Here is a 20,329-nt window from a genome sequence, read left to right as displayed (position 1 = left end):
CTGCTGTGACTGCTGTTCCCTGCTCTTACCACGTGGTGCTAACAGAGGAGGCCTGGTTCTGTTTTATCAAAAGGGGAGTGCTGTGAAAGTTTGATGCTTCTTGGTGGCAACAATAAATATTGGCATTTCAGTGACTACCACGGTGGGAATTTGATGCAACTTATCAGGGCTTTTTTTTTTTTTTAAGTGGAAATTAAAGGGAATCATTGCAAGCCCTGTTTGATTCATTAATGGAACTGTTCTTAAATTGGCTTTGTTTTCTGGTGTCTTCTACATGAGGTATAAATGCCAGAACAGCCTCATATAAAACTATCTTACATGTTTGTTTTGATCTTTTGTGTTATGCTAAAGAATTTATGAGAAATAACTTCCACAGGTATGTGCTGCTAGGTCTCAGATCTTAATTGCAGAAATCATAGAATCAATTGAGTTGAAAGGGACCCTTAAAAGTTGTCTGGTCCAACCCCCCTGCAATGAACAGGGACACCTACAGCTACATCAGGTGCTCAGAGCCCCATCCAGCCTGACCTTCAGTGTCTCCAACAATGAGGCATTCACCACCTCTCTGGGCAACCTGTTCCAGTGCCTCACCGCCCTTACTGTAAAACACTTCTTCCTAGTTTTCAATCCAAATCTCTTTTAATTTGAGACCATTTCCCCTTATCCTATCTGCATGCTAGTGATCTGGATGTTTAAGAAAAACTTCTTCGTGCAAAAAATGTGAAATAGTTAATTAGTCCTTAGTTAGAAAAATCCGTTGGGTTAAAACAATTTCTTTCAGTTATTCATTTGTCATCTTTATTCTTGTGATGCCATTGTTAATTATTATTATTATTTCCTCAGAAACGTTAGATAGGGTTTATTTACGTGTTCTGATCTTCTGTTCCATTCTGTGTTAACTTAGGGAGGACACCCTTCAAGGCAGGGGACATCTCTGCATCCTCCCACCCACACATGACATGATCAGGAGAATAATGTCGGTTTTAGTGCTGCATGGGCAGTGTGTAGCTGTACAAAAGGGCACAGACTTGGCCTTCTGTCTTTCATGCAAAGGCTGAATGTGATAACTTAGCAGGCTGAGTTAAAAAAAAAACACAGACAGACTCCAAAATACAATAATGACATAGATAAAGAGAGATCAATAGTATGATTAAAGTACTAAGATCACAATGAATTTTTTTTCCAAGTGTCTACAGCTGTTAGGATGAATGTCTGATGATTTTATAACTACTCCAGTTTTAATTGGGAAGGTGTCTGAGAAAGTGATGTAAAGCCTGCATTTCCTTCTGTCTTCATTTTTGCTACAATGACATTAACAGCATGTGATAAGTTCTGTGACCTAATACATCTCTCTTACTTTAAACTTACCAAAGCAAGGACAGACAGCAAGGTCCCCTTGCCTCTGCCAAACCTTCATAGCTATCTAGTCTGAGCAAATTATCTTCTTCACAGATATTCCCATCCTGACTGCTAGGTAATCAGGCGAACACCGCAAATAATGTGTGATTTTCATTCTAAAACACATTTCTTTGCTATTTTTGAAGGGTTTGATCCTTCTCTTACTGTAATAAGAATGCCCATAAAAATTACTTTCTGGTGCAATGCATTTGCTTGCTAGCATATATGGTGTTGTTTTCTATGTCTGAGATTAAGAAACACATGGACTCTAATCCTGAACAACTTGACAAACCTGTCATGCTTACTACAATTTCTGTGGCCTTGCAAGTGTCCATTGTATGGAAGACACAAGCAATATGGACCACTGCAGTTTTGCCATACTTAAGATTTATTACATGTTACAGCATCTTAGAACAGCAGCCACAATCTGGGGTCTATCTCTGAGTGTCAAGAAAGGGCTGTTACGAGCTAGCTCTGTCCGTCTCCCTTCTGAAACTGTGTGATGTATTTCACATTGAGGTTGGAAACAACTGTTCTGGCTTTGTAACCTTTTGTGCTGAGCGTGCTTCACTCCCAAGCCTGTCGCCCAAAGATGCAACTTCTCTGCCTTGCCAAAGAGCTGTGCAAGGAGCTGCAGACCACCTGAGTAGTTCTATTTTCCCTGGGACTTCTTCCAGACAGAGAACTTTCAACGCACTTTGCTGCTGACACATTTATTCACTGAATGATGTGCTCCACACCGCCTCTTCTCTGGACCCTTGTGCCTGCTGGAATAGCAGTCTGCAGGATTTACACAGCTGCCTGGAGGAAGTGATAAAACAACACAGGAGCAGTTTGGGAAGGTAGGAGCCGTCTGTCAGAGTGGGGCTGCATGGTATGCAGAAGTTTCTTTTGCTAAATTTGGCACTGAACTGTCTCTAAGATCTGCCTAGCTCTTGGTGATGTCACACTGTATCCATAGAGTTTATGATACTTTTTGGAAGAGACCCTATTGTCCTTCCTGTGTCTGAGGATCCTGCTTTGAGCTGACTATGGCAGCTATTGACTTTTTATCAGCAATAGCTGTACATGAAAGTTATATATGGCCATGCCTTTGTTTCTTATACTACACAAAGAAGTGCAAAACCATCCATACATAGCCAGAACTTGCCAAATCTTACTCCTGTAAACCTGCAATAACCATGGCTTTAAAATAAATTTTTAAAAGAGGCAACTTTAAAAATACTCATTAGTTTCTACATTCTCTGTTTTACTGGAGAAGAATGCTGTGTGATTAACCTGAAAAGAAAGTAGTCATGACTCTTGTATGATAAAGTAAAAACGCCTCCGTTGTAGGTAGTTCCAATCTCAAACAGATGTAAATAAAAATTGTCTATCCACAACAATTCAAACAAACAAGCAAACAAATAAGCAAAAAGACCAACAAAATTAAATGCTTCAAAATGTTACGTTCTAGGGTAAGATTTTCAAATGTGCTCAGCAATGGAATTGTTATGTTGGCACCAGTGAAAAGAATCTGGTAGACTTACTAATTTACCAGTTCAGTATGATGGAGGTAAAATGGAAGAGGTCATGGGCCCAGAAGAGAGCTGTGGCCTTTGGAAGACCCATGTTATGGGCTGTTATGTCTGAAGCACCAGCCTTGGAGAAGAGCTCCTTGGTGTTGTGTGTGATGGCTGGGTGGGAAACCAGCTGTGTCTGTGACATTAGGGCCTTTCTACCATTGAATGAAGTTAGCAAAGTGCTCCAATGGATTCTGCAAAGCAGAAGTGCTTGAAGCAAATTCACTCTGCTACTGCTGCTCTATTTGGATTGCTATGAACAAGCTTTCTCTTCAAAAATGTATACAGCTAACATGACTATTTCTATAATCATTTCAGCTTAGAAAGGAAGACAATTTTGCCTCCTCCCTGTTCCTCCTCCTCTTCTCTTGTTCCCTCCACTCTGGAAAAGTCTTATGTACAGTTAAAGCATATGCTAAATGTGGGAGGGAAAAAAATACCTTCCAAATCTTCCCTTCATGTTCTTTGACAGCAAAGCAGCTGTATATATTTCTCTTCTTGAGTAGTATGAATTAAAACTGAAGAAATACTATTCCAAAACCTCATAGAATTTGACATATATTTGTTAGTGTGTGGTGGCTATGGCTGTTAGCAGTTCTTTGTGAAGAATCTCAGAATTTCTGACATTAGAGGGAAAGTCCATCTTTTCATTTCTTAATGGATGGGGAAACCCAGACAGAGGATGACTATGTTAGTCATGCAAAGCTATGTGTACTTTTTGTTTCGACTCATCTGATCTCGCACCCCTTACTCACGGATCTTGCAGACTCTAACAGGCACAGCTTGGCATTCAAGGATGAAATCACTTATCTCTATCAATCTTGATACAAATACTCATCTCTCGGCCCAGACAGGGAGACAGTGCTACAGGGAGTATGAAAATAAATTCCTCTCCCAGTGTATGTTGAATGTGGCTGTTTCAATACAGGGACTGAATCCAGACCTGCATTTTCTGAGTAGGTATTAGTCTGATTCTTAGGGGAGCAAAAGATTTTGTATTTAGAAGCTGATTCATACAAAAGGAGAAACAAAGCAAGACAAAATAAAGCAACAAAAATACCCAACAATGAAATATCAGGAGCTGGCTACAAAAGCTTTGTGAAGAACAGAATAAGAGACCAATAGCCACAGGAGGATAGAAATATGCAGCAGGTTTTTATAAAGGAGGAAAAAAGAAAAAAAGCTAAATAGACAAGCATATTTAAAAATAAAAAGGAAGAAAGTAGTCAGAGAAATAGGGAACTGACTCAAGGCTGGAGCCAATGCACATAGGTTGACTAACCATAATCAATTGCCGTGTTAGTGGTCTTTAAATAAAGGTCAGACAAAATTGTATCAAAATCCATAGGCACAGGGATTATTTAAGTGCTTATTTAAGACAGTGGTTGCCTGTGGAAGGCAGTGTTCAGTGCTAGTTTCACTGTTACTTTTAATAACTCTTAATTAGTTTACTGTTGTATTTAGAATGTTTCCTTTTTAAGGGACTTTAAAATCTTTCTATTAAAAACTCGCCTCCATCTTCATTTCTCCCTTCAGCTGCAGGAGAAACATAAATGTTTCATTTCAAATTCTGCATCTTGTCAACAATTCCCTGGCAGTGGGACTGTGGGAGTACCCTACAGCTCAAGCCAGAAAGTTCTCAGGACTCATCAAAAAGCTCCTATGGAAACAATCAATCAAAATATCATCCTCTCCTCTGTTTGTCAATGGTCTTCTTCTGCCTCAGTCATTGAAGCAGAATGCCATGAACTCCATGCACTTGAAAACCTTGTCATTCTGAGACTGATGATGAAATTATGGCTGTTTGCTCTTTGGCAAGCTTAGTTATCAGGCAAGAGGTGACAAAACTGTTTATCTAGAATGGTCTACTGACCTTCTGTACCTACAAAAGTTGGATAACTGGAAAATGTGCAATGACATTGTCTGTATGGTTTTACAGGCACAGAAGTTGGTACAACTTCTGAATGTAACATACATAGCTCAAAAACATTTTTGTGAGTGGGGACAGTACTGTTGTATATACTCCTTGTTTCTGTGACACACTATAAAACTTTAAATCAGGTGCACAAGTTTGTAGACCATTTTCTCAGTGGCGAAGAATGCACAGTATCCCTTTTGCTAAAATATCTCCTTACCCACCCCAGGGAGAAATGAAAACCTTCCAAAAACTAGTTCTGTATATGAATTTAGCAGAGCCAAAGCACATGTATTTTCCAGTCTTGCAAATCATGCCTGTCTGAGACCTTGCAGCTGGACTGTTTAAATCCTCTGGATAAAATACATGAGCATAATGGTCCTTCAGAAGGAGGCCTTCTGATAAACACTGCCTCTGTGCTCTTACCACCTAAGAGCACCTTGTCTGTGGCTCATGTCAACTTCAGCACCCTCAGCTCTCTTGCCCAGAGGCTGTGGGGTCTCCTCCTTGGGAATTTTCAGCAGTCGCCTGGATGTGGGCCTGGGCCCCCTGCTCTGGTGACCCTGCTGGAATGGGGGTTGGGCCTGATGGACCCTGAGGGCACTGCCAGCCTCAGCCATTGTGATTCTGTAAGGCACTGCTGAGCAGCTGCTGTCCCTGCTAGTCTGAGTTCCTATAGGAACATTTGTGGTACTGAGTAGAATATAGTTTTTAGGAGCACTGATGTGGAAAGTGAGCCCTGTCTTGTGGAGAAGAAAAACAGGCTGACCAGCACTCTGCTGTACAGAGAGGTTACGCTGACCTGCTGAATGAGCTGGATGCTTGGCTTGAGCTTGTGCATGTATTACAGGGTCCAAGCGGGACTTGGACCAGATCTGAACAATCAACTACTTTATCACTACTGAGAGTTTAATCCTCATTTATACAGTGATTGAAATGAGAATACCATTGGATCCTTGTACTGCTCACTGCTATGTGAATATATAAGGAGCACAGCAGTGTACTGTTTTAGGATTGAAACTACTCTGAAAAGTGTCCTTTAAGGCAAAATTGATTTCAAAATACGTGAGTGCTGTAGGGAACATTTCCACTCTGTTCTATGGAGAGTGTGCAGGTTGGTCTCTATCTTGCATGAAATGGTATTTGATATGAACTATTATTAGCTGAAAAAAAATAATCTGTTGAGTGAAACATATTTCATTTTCTGGTCTCAAATTGTTTCTGCTCCTTAAAAGCACCAGTCCCACAGTAATTCAGAATACAAGCTCTGCTACTGTTATGCTTGACGTATATATTTATCAATCTGATAATTATGCTTAAAATAAGGGAGGGAAACAAGAAAGGGCTGACTGAGAAGGAATTCTGATCAAGTGCTAGAGGCAGGCACTGCTCATGCCTGCTAGCTTTGAGGTTTACAAGAAAACAGAAAAAAATGCAATTTCACGTTTTATTCAGTGCTGTTTATTCAGCTCTTTTTTCTCTAAGAATCATTATCAATATTCTGTAGTTACTCGTGCTTCCATTTCTGGTAGAACTTGGGTCAGCAAATCTTTTCTACAATAAAGTATTCTCTGTTTTATATCTGCTCACAGATGTTTTAGGATGAGATATTGATTATCCTGTAAATGGACAAGAAAGCAGTTGCTTGTGAACCAGAAGGTTGTTTTCCTCGTTACAGCTCTAAATGACTTGCTGGTTTTCAAACCTATTCAATCCTCTGGTTCTGTTTCATCAGCTTCCCAGTTGTTTGGTTTTTTTTCTTTTTTTTCTTTTTCTTTTGGCTTCTCTCAGATCCTTGAGGTTGCAAAATTCCTAGGATATTTCACTATTCATGCTGCATATAAATGAAGAAATGAGGGGGCGAGTGTGTGTGTTTCTATGCATGCTTTGGAAACTTAGCAATGTGGTGATATTACCACTCACATATTGTTTGTGCCATGCTGTTGTGGTGGGCTTACCTGGGCTGGCTGCCAGGCCCTCACCCAGCTGCTCTCTCTCCCCTTCCTCAGTGAGACGGGGAGAAAACAAGATTAAAAAAACTTTATGAATCAAGATATGGACAGGGAGATGACTTACCAGTTGCCATCATGGGCAAAACAAGTTTTACTTGGGGAAAATTTAGTTTACTGTCAAATAGAAATAGAGCAGGATTGTGAGAAACGAAGACAAAACTCTAACAAGTTCACTCCACCTCCTCCTTCCCAGGCTCAACTTCACTCCTTCATTCTTGACTATCCTAAGTCTCTTCCCCATGTGGCACAGGAGAATGGAGAATGGGGGCTGTGGTTAGGCCATAGTGCTCCATCTCTGTCATTCCTTCATGCTGCCTCCCTTCCCCTGCTCCACATGGGCTCCCTCCCATGGATGCCATCCTTCCCAAACGGATCCCTGCATGGGCTTCCTTCCACAGGCCACAGCTCTCCGAGCATTGCTCCAACACAGCTCTGTACCACAGGGCCCATCCTTCAGGCTTTCCTGAACTATTCTTGCATGGGTCATCACAGGCGCCTTCATGCCCCACCGTGGACTCCTCTCCATGGGCTGCAGCCCCAGCCTGGGGCTGCTCCTATGGGGGTGTGCATGGGCTGCGGCTCCTTCAGGCCTCATGCACTGCTGCACCACAAGCTCCTTCATGGCTGCATATGGAGATCTGCTCTGTGTGGTACCATGGGCTACAGGGGGACAGCCTGATCCTATGTGGGCATTTGGGCTGCAGCCCCAGCCTGGTGCCTGCTCCAATGAGTCAAGGAGTTGTTTTACACTAGTTAGACTTGTGTAAAAACTGTGTGACTGGAAGTAATCACTTAGAAAGCGATGAATGGACTGACCGCAATCTCTAAAAGGATTTTTGAATGGAGCTTGAGGCATAGCATCTTCAGTCAGCGCTTGCTAAAACGACACCCTTAATGTGTAGATGATAAAAGCATTTCATATCACCCATGTCAAAGAAGAGGCATTTTGCTTCTCGTGTCTTTCATGAACAAAACCAGCACTTTTCTGTCACAATATTCTACCATCTACTTTTTGTCAGTGAGAACTGAGCATGGTCCAATTCATCTGCTGAAGCAGAGCAACTTGCAGGGTGGGATGTGGAGGGCTGCTTCTTCCTAGAGAAGAGGTGGCTCAGGGGAGCCCTTATCACTCTCTGCAACTGTCTGAAAGGAGGCTGTGGGGATCAGCTTTTTCTCCCAGGTGACAGCAATAGGGTGAGAAGGAATGGCTTCAAGTTGTGCCAGGAAAGTTTCTGGTTGAATATTAGGAAAAAATTCTTCTCAGAAAAAGTGGTGAGGCATTGGAACAGGCTGCCCAGGTTGGTGATGGAGTCACTGTCCCTGGAGGCGTTCAAGAAATGTGGAGATGTGACACTGAGGGACATGAGTTACTGGTACAATGCTAATGGGCTGATAGTTGGATTAGGCAATCTTAATGGTCTTTCCAGTCTTTCTGATTCTGTGATTCTCTCTAAACAAGTACTACCTAAGAGGCAGCGCTAAGCCTTGCTATAGACCCATCAGTGTCTACAGCTTTATGCCTTATCCATTTTCTGTTGACAGTGGGTCTGTAATTGATCCCCATTTCTGCAAACCTCTTTCTCCTCCTGAAAGTCACTTAACAGCTTCCAAGCTCTGGTTGGGCTGTCTCCCCACCAGGGAGACACTGGAATCCCCACTTGTGCATTGCAGTCTTTGACAGACACTGGACACACACACACACACACACACACACACACACACACACACACACACACACACACACACACACACACGTTGGGTTGGAAGAATTTGAAGAATTTGAACAGCAACAGATGATTGTTTTGCTTAAGCTTTTAAGCCGGGTATTGTGGTTCACTAATGTGTTGCTTGCAAGCTTTGGGGCTATGTCATGATACTGCAAGCCAAAAGAAGAAAAAAAAGGATTCACATTTGTTTCCCGGTATCTTGAGGTATATTACAGGCTGAGCTGTCAGTGTGAGACAGTATGACAAGGACTTTTTGGAGGAATGCAATATGGTGAAGTAAGGATTCATATGCTCCATTAAAGAAGACCATCCTCAGCTGGGACACAAAAGAAAAGGAGCTAACAGGAGAAAATTCTGTTTCTTCCTGTAGTGTTTTGAAGTTCTGAAAAGCACTTTGTGATATGGGGTTCCCATTGGAGTCTGGAAGGACAAGTCAGCCTTGGCAATATGGCCTACATAGGCATCACCATTCTGGGGCTGGACTCAGTTACCATTGTGGCTTTCTGTGTCACTAAAACCACACGCTCAGGACTACTAATTCATACCTGTGAATAGAAAGCAATTGAAATAAATAAACTACTCAGCTGGTTTAAATTAGCCTAGCCTGAATGGTCTCATTAGTTAGCAAAACTTGAAGAGAATCTGCCCCAATATATGAAACATTAAATAGTATATATGTGTGTGTACACACATCCACATAACCAGATCACAATCATAGCATTATGTTATAATCTTTTAAAACTTTACCTCAGAATGGACCAAATTGATCGTATTTCAAGGATTCCAGGTGTTAAAAAATACTAACAGGAAGAACCTTTTTGTCAATGCAAGACACTATACCACAGCACTACTGTTTGCTAATTAAGTCAAGAAGTCCATGCAGCTGCTATTCAGAGCTGGGCAGAATGAGGTCTGAGGATAGCAGGGCATGCCTCTGACCAGAGGAGTGGTTCAGAGGTGATGCCTTGAAAACAAAGTGCCATTTTCTGGCACAAGTGAGTACAGTACTTTGGGTACCCAAAGACAGAAAGGATGGAATTTCATTCAGAACTTTTCTCATTTCTCTTAAAACTCTAATAAAAATACATGATTCCTCCTAGCTGGGAAATTATTCTTGCTTTTAAAACCTTTTTTTTTCCCTTTAGCTGCTGATGATTGACTTTCCCTGTAAACTGCTTTGTAATACTCTGTATGGAGGACAGTATATAAAAATAAATTGTATTGAGCTTGATCCAAACATCATTTGATTCAAAATTACACTCAGGTTGTTGTTTTTTTTCTTCCCTATTTCTAGTTCAGACTGGCAAGACACATCATTTCTATTTGCTATCATAAAGGCTAAATAAAAGGGCAAACAACTCATTGCTGTTTCAATAAAATCCATGTTGTTATTTGCAAATGTGTTTCTCCTTTCACAGCCCCCATCCCCCTACATACATAGACAATGCTGCTCAGATCACTTATGTGTTTGCACATCACCAAGCCTGCAGAAATTACGGGATCCATTTATACCTCATTTGGTAGACCTGATCAGTGAAAAAGAGTGGGCCCACTGGAAAATTAGCTTTTATTTACAACACCAATGACAGTGAAAAGATGCAGCCTCTTAGTACTGTTCTGAAGTCATTACCTTCCTTGTAGTAAATCTCAGGGCACCCAATTAAAGTTAACTTGCAGCTTGCAAGCAGCCTGTAAAGTTTGCTGGAAAGAGCTGCCATATTGTCATTCAAAGTACTTTGTACTAAACAGTGTAAGACAGTGACAAAACATCTAATTATCTGATTACACTGCAAGAATTGTTCCTCACATATCCTGAATTTTGCATACCACCAGTGAATACAGACTGTGTTCATCAGTGACTCACATAAACACAACTCAAACAAAAATAAAATAGAACATTGGGTTTCACCTATTCTTATTTCCAAACAAATTCACATTTGCCTCTCCCTGGAGAAGCCTTTCAGAGGAGGGAAGAGGCTAATGCAGGATAGATTGTGGAGTGAGTGAGGGTGTAGATTAGCAACAAGGAAGCTGCGCTGCTTTCCCACCAGCTTTTCTTTTCAAGCTGATTCTGCAGACAATTGCACAGGCAACACATTGACTACTCTGTATGCAAAACAGAATATGGGTAAGGTACTCAAATTTCCTTTACTACAGTTTGGGACAAGACAAAGGGAGAAAATGAGGTTTTGGGGCATCTCATAACTAAACCAATTTCCGTGGAAGAGGTTATTTTACTGTGCTACTACTGCATGGAGAGTACTCTTGCATAAGCCGTAACATAGTCCTTCTTCTTCACAGTCCCAACTGTCATACCATTAAACATAAATCATGGCTTCAAGGGACCCTCTTTTACAGAAGGGAGAAGCAATTTAGCCTACGAAACACATCAGTCTCCAGTTTGTTCTGAAATGGCTGTCAATTGCACTGAATTATGTATAAAATCAGTACAAGGTGCTATCTGTCAGAGATGACTTGACATTAGCAATTTCATTTTCACTGAGGGGGGTCACAAGTCCCAAATCTTCATGAATGTGAAAGTACCCATTCCTCCCCTGCTCCTCCAGTTCCAAAATGGCACCCCTTTTGTTGCATGTTTAGAATTTAACTAAAATGTTCACAATAAGATGTTGCTGCCATGAAGCATCTCTTGGATTTTCTACAATGGGAAAACTTAAATACTGTTGTCAAGGGGTACCATTATAATCTACCCCTCCCTACTCTAATTATATTATCTACTAAATGCACATTCACAAGAACTTTTTTTTTTGGGAGGGATGGGGGAGGGTCCCCCCATAGTGTTACATCAAAATGATAAAAATCAGCACTCGTAAGACTTGCAAGAATTTTCAGTAATGAAGAATATCTCCTCAATAGTAAGATGCCCAAATACAAGTATGTACGATATATTAATGTGAATTGAGAGGGACAAGTAACTTTCCTTTGATCTTCAGGGAAGTCTGATGCTGTATTTGATTCTGATTATGAATCTTACCCATGTAAAAATCACCATCACTGTGCAGCTGTATTAAATGATGAGGGATTGTGGCTCACAGACCAATGATAAATAGAGCCGTGTTTTACCACATTCTTTTTTACAACTGTATGTATGGCTGGAGCACAGCTGAAATTCAATTTAATGGAGTGGTCTTTGCCGTCTCCTCTAGAATGGCAGCAGATCATGTGTTCCTGTGACCTACTAAATGTCTGAGCATCTAATGCTCTTTAAGACCATCAACCAACAATATTGCCATCAAAATTCTCTTTCAAAAATTCAGTTGTGAAATAGATTTCTGTAAAAGCTCATTTAAACAGGGTCACCTGGCATCTCAGCATGTGTCAGAGCTCAGCAAACATAGCACCTCACCGAATATGAGTGGTAATAAACAAAGTTATTAAAGGACATTTTTCAAAAAGAAGTCAATTGATAACTTGTAACAACTTGGAATTGTTATTTCTGTCTATACTTTCCAAAACAAATGTATTCAAGGTTACATTACTGATTATTCAAGGCAGTTTTGCTTTTGATAATATCATACATGGCTGCAGGGATATTACAGCCATAAATGTTTTCTCTGAACTGAATGCTGTTTTGAGGGCATACAAAATAATCACTGGTACATCTCTATTGACTCAGGAGCTTCATGTGTGAACCTACTTCTGAAGGTCTTTATTCTGCTACTTTCATATTTTGCATTGTGTTATTCTAGTGGACATGTTGACTCTACTGAGTGGTAAAATTTGCTATGAGAACTTGACCTGATGGACGACTTAGAGGGAAGAGAAGCTGCCCAGAAGGACCTGGACAGGCTTGAGGAGGTGGGCCCACACCAACCTCAGTAAGTTCAACAAAGGCCAAGTGCAAGGTCCTGAACTTGGGTAGGGGCAATCCCAAGCACACATAGAGGCTAGGCAGAGAACGGCTTGAGAGCAGCCCTGAAGACAAGGATTTGGGGGGGGGGAGCGGTCAGTTGATGAAGGACTCAACAAGAGCTGGCAATGTGTGCTTGCAGCCCAGAAGGCCAGCCTTATCCTTGGTTACATCAAGAGAAGCATGACCAGGAAGTCAAAGGTGGTGATTCTGCCCCCTCTACTCTGCTTTTGTGAGATCCCACCTGGAGTACTGCACCCAGCTCTGGGCCATCAGAACAAGAAGGATGTGGAGAGGTTGGAGCAGGTCCAGAGGAGAGCCATGAAGACGATCGGGGCTGGAGCAACTCCCTACAAGACTAGGCTGAGAGAGCTGGGGCTCTTCAGCCTGGAAAAAGAAGGCTCCAGGGAGACCTTGTAATGTCCTTCCAGTGCCTGAAGGGGGCCTACAAGAAAACTGGGGAGGGAATTTTTATAAGGGCATGTAGTGACAGGACAAGAGGAGAATGGCTTTAAACCATATCCCAGAAGAGGGATAAATTAGATTTTAGGAAGATATTAGATTTAGATACTAAGAAGAAATTCTTTACTGTGAGGGTGGTGAGACACTGGAACAGGCTGCCCAGAGAGGTTGTGGATGCCCCCACACTGGAGGTATACAAGGCCTGGCTGCATGGGGCTTTGAGCAACCTTATCTAGTGGGAAGTGTCTCTGTCTATAACAGTGGAGTTGGAACTAGGTGATCTTAAAGGTCAGCATTGTCTTTCATTCCATTGAAGGTGGTTCTCAAAATACTTATTTCTGGTACTTGCCTCCTATGAAAGCCACATTGCAATCTCTTGAATGAGAAGTTGCAGGGCAAGTAGTAATGGATTGTAAAAACTCTGCTCTAGTGTTGTCCAGAAAACAATTTATTTTTTGAATACGCATAAATAATTTGGGATGCGTGTCCTTCAGGATAAAATCTTTCCAGAACTCTCCAGAGATTTACATGGCCATTTTCAAAATAATGATCAGAGCATTCTCTCAGTATATAAATTACCAAGGGAAAATTCTTCATTCTTGAGCAGGGACCGGTACTTTTTACTCCCCAAATAGTGATTTAGGCTTTAAAGTCCTTTATAAAGAACAGCAAATATTTAATTAGTCACACCAACAGGGAACAATAGGAAACACCAAAGCAACTAATTCAGATTTAGAGCTTGGACTCAGATGCTCTGCAGTCAGATTATTCAGGCTCTAGCCAGCGTGAATTCTTTTCACATAAAAAATGGGAAGATCAAAAAGCGAGGCAATAGCCTGGAATTCTTCTGTTATGAGACACAACAGTAGAGCAAGTCTTTGAAGTTGCCTCTCCCAGTCCATGATGAGTTTTTAAGGGTCGGATTTACTTCTTTTGGTCATTTTTCTTGATTTCCTTCATTCTGCCCAAAAGAGGAAAAAATCAGTTCTCAAAAAAGATGGGGCACTGAAAATTGCTTCCTGATTAGGTCAGGTAAACGATTCATTTCTTTTTTTTTTTTTCCATTTATCTTAAAATAACCATGCTGAGCAAACTGCTCTTTAACTTCGAGTCAAAACATACCAGTAATGATTCTACGTTTTTAATGTAATTCCCTCTAATCATCCTAGTACAAAAACTCCGCTTGTTTTTATATCTCCTTTATACAATGCCACCAGTAATGAATGTTCTAGAATTGGAACATAATTTTGATTATCTGGCCATTACTTTTGATTTATGGAGCACAGAGACAGCTGGGTTTTTATAAGCTCGCCCTGCAGTACTGCAGATAACAAATGTAATGTAATAATCAAACTTCTGTAACACGGAACACAGAAGGGGAGGGCTCACAGATCTGTCTATCTTTATACACCAATACCACATCAACAAATTTTATCTTCAGAAGCAGAAGTATAAAAGTAATTCACACAATGCTACTATTCATTATTCATACCCAGAGCTAAATATGTTGCTTTCAGAACTTGTATTTAGGCTCTGCAGGAGGGGGTGAACAACTTGGAGGTGGTTTCAGTAAATTGCATAAATGCATGCCTCTAAAAGGTTTACAAATGCATCCATGTATATTTAAAAAAAAAAAAAAAAAAAAAGCCTCTCAAAAGAAATATATTTTAAGAAACAGTAATAAATAAAAGCTGAGTGGAGGAGAAAAAAAAAAAAGATTTTTTTTTCTGTTCTCAATGCAGGAAAATATGGAGTCAACACATTTCCCACTGAAAAGGGAAAATAAAATCAGTTGATTCAAGGAAGATGTTGACCATTCAGTTTACTTATGAGAGATGGATCAAAGGTCTGAAAACAGCAGAAAATAAAATTGGAAAGGAGAAGGGGGAATACAGAAATATTCTCTCAGGTTTGTCAAGAGATCTAGAAGGACAGAATTTGTCCTACCCAAGCCAAAAGGGCTTAATAAATATACAAGCAGGGGGAAATAGCAGCAAGTAGCAGAAGTAATTCATGAACCAGATCAATGTTCCTAAATACTTTGCAAAAATCACTCTCTTACAGGGCGTGAGGATGAGAAGAATGATAAAAGCACTGACAACATATTGGCCATCTTGTCCAGGTAGCCTCTGATTATAAATGTGATAAGAGAGCACTGGGGAGGAAAGGGAGTAAGTGCCCATGAGATCCATCCAGCTATGTTCCAGGGCTTGTACATGGGTGGCTCACGTGTGTGCAGAGAACAGGGCTGATAGAGCTGTGATTACATGTACATCTTTCCAGTACTTAAAAGGAGCTTATATTCAGGAGAGAGACTGACTTTTTACAGTCTAATAATGAAAGGACAAGGGAGAATGGTTTTATACTAAATGAGAGGAGATTTAGATAAGACGTGAAGTTGAAATGCTTTACTCTGAGGTTGGTGAGGCGCTGGCACAGCTGCCCATGTAAGCTGTGGTGCTCCATCCCTGGAGGTGCTCAACACCAGGTTGGATGGGGCCCTGGGCAGCTGAGCTGCTGAGTGGCAGCCCTGCCCACGGCATGAGGTGGGACTGGGTGGGCTTGGAGGTGTCTTCCAACCTAAGCTATTCCATGAGTCTAGACCTTCTGAGTGCCAGCAACTCATTACACATGTACGTATATGTGTTCTCTACAGCCAGAGCTACACAGAGAGCAGTTCAGAGAACACATGCCCACTTCATCCTCCTGATTAATCTTACTTAAAAGGTCTCTGGGGGCTGCAACTTCCCACTGTCACCACATTAGTTTGTGCCCTTCTGTGCCAGAAAAATTAAAAGAGCATACGAATAAACATAGCTACAATATTCCTGGCAATTTCTGCATTTTTAGATTTTAGAAACCCACAGAGGCTTCAGGGGAAAAATACTGTTTTGGATACTAACATTTAAAACAAAGCCAAGCCCTTCCAGCTATTGCTATGTTGAAAACACATCCTCATCTCTAAAGAAAAACCACCAAACCAAAACAAGACTAAAGGCTTGATTCTGTGAGGCTGCCAGTTGAAGAACATGCAGTCTGATTTGAGTTTTTGCATTGTTCAATTATCTTGGTGAACAGACTGGAAACATTGGGTAAAAAGTAGTGAAAATTACCCCATAATGAAAGGCAGCGTCATCGCAGCAGAAGCTCCAGAGAAGAGGCATCTTCAAGTTCTCCATTATGCTGACAAAAGCAGTTTGCCCATTCCAGAAGTTGAGGAGGACCTTGTGATGGTTAATCAAAGGGTCCCAAACAGAGTAGCAATGCTCTTTCCCTGCCTGCCAAAGTACCTTGAATTCCTAGAAATACTCAGCATTTCTTATCTATTATCTTGATTCTCATCTGGGCTTTGTTGTTCAGGGGAAAACTCTTAAATTATTCCCCAAACTTCCTCATTATTCCCACTTTTTCTGTGGCACACACTAAGCAAAAAACAGTTATGCTATGCTTTAAGGAAACTCCTGGGAAAGATCCACTGGAACAGGATGCCCAAGGAGGTTGTGGATGCCTCATCCTTGGAGGCATTCAGGGCCAGGCTGGATGTGGCTCTGGACAACCTGGTCTAGTGGTTGGCGACCCTGCACAGAGCAGGGAGGTTGAAACTAGGTGATCATTGTGGTCCTTTTCAACTCAGGCCATTCTAGAATTCTATGACTCTATGATCTTTGCTTCTTAAAAGAAGCAAAACTTACATAAAGAAGATGAAGAAAGAAAGGACACCATGTGAAGTACATCATCTCTGGCTGAATGAAGAAAGCAACATGTATAAAATACACCATTGTCTGTTGTGTAGTGATGCATTTAAATGATTTTGCTGCATTTTATTTGAATAATTAATATTGACCAAGTTAACAGCAGTCAGGTACTCTGCTGTCATACTCCTAGCCCAGAAAAGTACATATGCTTAAACCATGCTACTCCTGCTAGGAAGAAGGCTCCTTAGGATGTTGCAAGTAGTTTTCTAAGGTAGGAAATGGCAGTGGCTTACCTGGACATCCTGAATGACTAGACATGTTGGAAAGACCCTTTCAGTAATTTGTGCCTAATCGCTATCAGAAGACACCCTTAACACATAAGGTGAATAGGGCCCAGTTGCAGTAAAGACAAACTCTCTTCAGGGTTAGGAACTTGATGGGGTTCCAGAAATACAGTACAGCAAGAACCAGAGCTCCCAAGAAGCAGACTTCATATGGCTTTAAGCATCAGAACAAACTTTGCTACTTCGGCACCAAAAGGAGGCAAATAGCTCTCTAAAATGTTTTTGTTCGCAACTGTGAAACATCTTCTGTGTGCAAATTCAGACACTAAATTAAACATCTTTCATTTGAAATTTACATGAATTTATAAACATTTTATAAAGCACAGTCAAGGAAGACAAAATAATTTGGAGCAGAAGAAGCCAGTGCTGACTGCCTGCCTTATCAAACTTATTTATGTGGGTCTTTTGTAATTCAGAAAGATCACAGTGAGCTTTACACCTAGCCTGTAACGGTGCTACAGCACTACACAGCAGCAGCATCACTGACAACGTAGTCACCAATTGAGAGCTCTACTATCATTTAGTTGGGCTATGTAGAGGAAACCTAAGTATGGTTTTTAGCCTGTTACAATCTGAGTAGTTACAAACTTCACAGGATGGGCAGTGATAGAACAAGGGGGGGAATAGTTTAAAACTAAGACGGGCGGTTTAGGCTAGGTATTAGGAGGAAGTTTTTCACACAGAGGGTGGTGACACACTGGAACAGGTTGCCCAAGGAGGCTGTGGATGCCCCATCCCTGGAGGCATTCAAGGCCAGGCTGGATGTGGCTCTGGGCAGCCTGGTCTGCTGGTTGGTGACCCTGAACATAGCAGGGAGGTTGAAACTAGATGATCACTGTGGTCCTTTTCAACTTAGGCTGTTCTAGGATTCCATGATCCTTCACCAGTATACTTGGCAATCTCAGAATAAACACAGGAAGCTAGATCTATCTGTATGTAAGGTCTTCTGTGTCTATTTATGACACTCATCCTCAACAAAGACCCTTCTCCTCACCTTTCCAACCTCTTAATTTCAGAAGGACATAGTGTATGAGGAACTACCACTGAAAGGAAATACAAACTGCGGAAAAGGCGAGACAGGAAAGCTCCTAAAGCCCAATTCCTTGTCAGCAGCTTGTCTTGGATACAATGTCTACAAGACAAAAGCATTACTTATCACTGCTAAATCTCATTTCCAAAACATGCAGCCAGAATTTCTTGAAACTGCAGCATCTACAGGTTGATCATCTTCTTCCTCTTAGACCTCTGAAATTTAAGTATATGTGACTAAAAACCACTTCCACATTTCTATAATAGCAATAAACCTGAAGCTGGATGAATGAGGATCAGTTTGAACACACTTTTTTTTTTCCTTGTAAAAGCATTTGAGATGTACAAAAAAAGTTTTACCCTTTGCTCTGTTCAGTAGACCTAAAACTGACCTAACACTGGATTTGAGAACCGTTGCTAGAATCGCAAAGCAGCTGTAGACAGAGCTATAAGATTGTCTGATCAAGACAGAGATAAATGGATATATTAACACTCAAACATATGAGCTCCTATTGCTGTCCAAGAGAGCTGAGTGTTCATAAAAGACAAAACCTACCATGTTTCAACAACATAATGGACTACAGTCAAACCTGGAAATCTCACGCATCTCTCCTTATCTTTTAGCATTCAATCTCAATTAAATAATTTCCTTTGTTTCCAAACAGCAGAAACAACAGGATTATTGTTTTTGCGTAAATCACAGAAGTTGGACAGAAATCAACATGCCAGTAGAGGCCTTCTGCTTACTTAACAAGCTTCTGCAGTTTCAATGCTGCCTTTTATCAAGAGTTCCATCTTTTATTATGCATAGCCAGATTATTTTTTTCCCCACCCTACTAATTAACATGAAAATAGCTTAAAAAAAACCTCAGTGATAGCTTTGACACATTACTGAAAAATTAAGGCTTTGTTACAGCATCAAGCTATAGTTACTAGCTCACAAGATAAACAGCAGTTAGGTATGCAGACACAAAGGATCTATCTCAACCTGAGGGGGATTCACAGCATCATCAAGATTGAGAAAGAAAGGAGACATGCCTGTGAAAAGTTTCAGTGAAGAAGAGATATCTCACTTTGTAATCCACAGTCATATGCAGCACATAATGCTGACTCTGATTTCAGGGTTCACCTCTGGAAAACACAATGACATTAAGTAAATTGCAGTCAGAGTGCTGAGGAAGCACTGAATTGGCACCATGCTGAAGAGCATCACCCAGAGCTTCCGAAGGCTTCCCAATGATAAGGCTGCTGCACTACTCTGTCTGGGTCCCCACCCGCAGCTCCAATTCTCTCGACAGGCTGTAGAAATGTGTTTCTGCTGACTACAGACTTCACACTGCTCACAATTAGGCTCCTAATGAGTGTAAATGTAGACTTTAAAGCTGAACAGACTGTTGCAAGTGAATGGAAGGCAGAATTACTGCACCTACTGCGCTTGCTTTGTTTGCAAATAAATCACTGTAACAGGTTAGAAATGTGTCTGGTAATGACTAATCTGCTAAAAGGACTTGTTTTCCATGACTGTCAGCATTCTCCTCGAGGGACGTGAGCTGGTGTGCACCAAGTTAATAGGGGCCTTCTCTTTACTTCAGAGTTCGGGCAGCCGACGGCGGTCAGGATCTGCAACTTACTTGTTTACACAACCAGCAGTATCAGCACAAAACCAATCTAGAAATGAGCCAAAAAATGGTGAAAGATTTATCATTTAGATAAAGTACATTAAACCAAAGAGTCACCTTCATGGAACTGGAAGTTTTGAACTCCCAGCAATGGCACAATCACTCTGCTTCACCTGAGAACTCAGCTTCCCAATCCATGCTGAAGTTTCTCCTCTACACAGCTGATTTTCAGTCCATTCAGTACTGAATGCGCAAGAAGTGCACACTGGACACAATTCAAATGTGCTCTGTGAATGTTTTATTTACTACGCTTAGGGCTTACCCAGGTAGGAAAAAAACTGCCAAACCAAGCACCAGATCCAAAATTAGCATTTTATTCAGAACGTTGGGGTCAGAGGTGTATCATTCATATTCTGGTACACAATACAGAGGCAAAGCTGTTCTCAGAAGTCTCTCCAGTTTGAAAGCTCCTTCCCCCTTCCCCCCCCACTCCCAAAACATACTGTATATTTACTCGTGCCACCAGTATTAGGCCAACTCCCCCCCCCCCCTCCTTTTTTTTGGTACAAATTATGTAAAACTTTTGTGCTAGGAACTTTTTTCCCTCCCCAAACAAACAAACAAAAAATAATAAAAATAAAAATAAAAAAAAATATTGAGTACTCTAACTACAGTTCAACAATTGATTCAATGTC

The sequence above is a fragment of the Lagopus muta genome, chromosome 3 (genome assembly GCF_023343835.1).
Source record: "Lagopus muta isolate bLagMut1 chromosome 3, bLagMut1 primary, whole genome shotgun sequence".
NCBI classification, from domain to species: domain Eukaryota; kingdom Metazoa; phylum Chordata; class Aves; order Galliformes; family Phasianidae; genus Lagopus; species Lagopus muta.
This window is presented reverse-complemented; position numbering follows the sequence as displayed.